Source organism: Benincasa hispida, chromosome 12 (assembly GCF_009727055.1).
Source record: "Benincasa hispida cultivar B227 chromosome 12, ASM972705v1, whole genome shotgun sequence".
In the NCBI taxonomy this organism is placed as follows: Eukaryota; Viridiplantae; Streptophyta; class Magnoliopsida; order Cucurbitales; family Cucurbitaceae; genus Benincasa; species Benincasa hispida.
In genome coordinates this window covers 527348-530167 of record NC_052360.1, presented here as the reverse complement: position 1 = coordinate 530167, position 2820 = coordinate 527348, and positions in this window count along the sequence as shown.

The following is a 2820-nucleotide window of genomic DNA, read 5'->3' as shown; positions in this document are numbered from 1 at the left end:
GGCAGCCAGCAGCTGTCGCATTGGCAGCAGTCTGCGAAGCGGGATTTAAACCATGATAAAAGATTTCCATCTGAAGGCAGTCTGGCAATCCATTGTGTGGACAGTCCCTGACCAACCTCTTAAACCTCGCCCAGGTATCGCTGAGCGATTCGTACATGTCTTGTTCAAAATTGGTGATTAGTTTCCTTCCTCTAGCATTCTCAATAGGTGGAAAATATTTTTTCATGAACTTCTCTACGACCTGTTCCCATGAAGTGATCTCTCCTAGCTCGAGGGAATACACCCATTTTCTTGCCTGATCACGCAAAGAAAATGGAAACAAAGTTAGTCGAACTTCTTCGGCAAGAGATGTTCTGGAACACAAAATTGTCGCAGATTTCTATAAAACTACGGAGGTGGGCATGCGGGTCCTCGCCATGCTGTCCTTTGAATTGTCCTGCAGTCTGGATCATCTGCAGTATCACCGGTTTCATTTTAAATCTGCTTCCGTCAAGGGCAGGCCTCATGATTCCTGGAGGGAAATCATAGAGGTTTGGCGATGCATAGTCCCTAATGGGTCTATTACGATCATTTGCCAGTAGGATTGGATTCGCCATGATGTTTTTTCGTTTGGTGCTCCGTTTCCAGGCTGCTCTGCCATATCTTCTTTATCTGACTGTTGTGGTTGGTGGCTATTTCTTATTCTCCGTGTGAAGTTCCTCTCAATCTCCAGGTCGTAATTCACCAAAGATTGAGAGTCTGCAAAGAAATCATAAAAGTTACTGTTAGCACACTGATTTGCCAAAGTCCCTAGCAACGGTACTAAAAGCTTGATACGTTATTTTATGAGGTGGAATTATGGATGAAATACGATGATGAAAATGCATTGAGCACTCAAGTTTTCTCAGTGGAATCCAAGTGTAAACCCCACTGAGTTTCCTGGTAAGTCCAGGGTCGAACTCAAAGACTTAGGAAAACAATATGCGGTGGTACTTTCTCAGAAGACTTTGCGGTAACCAAATAAATCAAGTAATTGTTGGGAATGTTGTTTGCGGTAATAAAAATAAACAAATGCGGCAGAGTTTAAAAAAGATTTGATAAAATAGAAGATGCGATGAGTATGCGGTGAACAGGTTGAGAAAGGTTTCGGCTAACACTTCCTAGGATGTGTTCATGTTATGCGATCATAGATAAAATGCGATGATGACAATGCAAGAAGAGAATAAAGAGCCTGGTAGCAATCTCTTGCTTCCCAGGCTTTTACACTGTCTTTTCTACTTGTGTTCAAAAGATAATCTCGCTCTCGCGAGAGTCGGCTCGCTCTCTGCTTTCTATGCCTCTGGGTTCTCTCTCAAGTTACCCTGAGCAATCTTCCAGCGTCTCGGATCTTCTCTTGCTCTGCCTTAAAATAAAAAGGAAAACTATGGACAAGGCTAAATTATGGAGAAATTTATCTAAGTATCCGAACTCTTTTTCTGAAGAATTCCCTCGGTATTTATAGAGCTTCGGGGTGAAAGGCGGCTTCTTTCTTATGATTGCACAGATGGGATGGCTTTAATTCTCTGACTGATGTGCCGAATATTTGTCGCCGAAAACCTGAGTGTACTTGTTATCGTTAGCGGCTTGTCAACTTAATTCGGATTCGACTGTCATCAGCTTTCTGTCCCATCGTGATTAATTATGCCTTTAACCTAGATGCGCCCACCAAGTTGCATCGACTTTATGCAGCAATCCTTCTTGAGAAGATGCTTGCAAGCACAAATCACCCAAAGTCTTGCGGTAATGCTGCGCTCGACCGATGATTTCTTGTGATCACGCTTGTCGCCTTGCGTCAATGCATATTCTGTATAAAAATACAAAACTTAGTTGTTTTTATGCGATGAACGCATGTGACTGTAATGTTAGAAACTTAATGCTTTTTGGACGCAATCTAACATATTTTATCAATGCAAACCTTCATTATTTACTAACTTAGCAATGTAATAACGTGCATTTCTGCCCGTTATCACCTACACTAGAGAGTAAACACTTTACTCAATCGTTTAGCAACGTTGTGTGAGCATAAACGATTGTTTAGCAACGATCGTGTACCTTTGACTATGTGATGAAGCATGAAGGCACGCGATTGTGCAACACAAGCCTTAAGCAATCAACTACACGATAACGATGCAGTGAATCACAATCGTCTAAACGATCGGTGAGCAAGCATCAAGATATCGTATACCGGGTGATCGTGTAGTCAGTGACTATAAGATGAAGCATGCTAACTACACGATCGTTTAGTGCGCGCATCTTTTTTATTAAACGAATGAAAGCAAAATTTTTTCAATTTTTGGGGCTTTTTCTTTTTTTTTTTTTTAACGCGATCATTTACCTCCAACGTCTACACGATCGAGCAACCAACGCTACGCGATAGAGTAAACGCTTTACCCCATCGTTTAGCATTAGCTAAACAATTGTTTAGTAAATACTACACGATCGCGCAAAACTTTTCTACACAATCGTTTAGCCAACACTCAACGATCGTTTACCTTAGGCTACACGATACGACTAACCCTTGGTCTTCTTCCTCGATGAGAATGCATCTCCATGCTTTGAAACTTCATCACAAACGACTCAAACAACTTCAATCACCTTGAATATTGACTCGATTGCTTGTTAATTATGCCAAAAAAATGTAGAGGCCCTTAGAAATTAACACTATGTAAACTTAAAGAAAGCTTTAAATAGAGGCAATTAACCCGTAAACATTCATCAACACATCCACAAACACATTTAACGCTTAAACGCAATGCAAAAAAACTTAAAACCCACCACGACTATAAAAGAAGTTCAAAACAG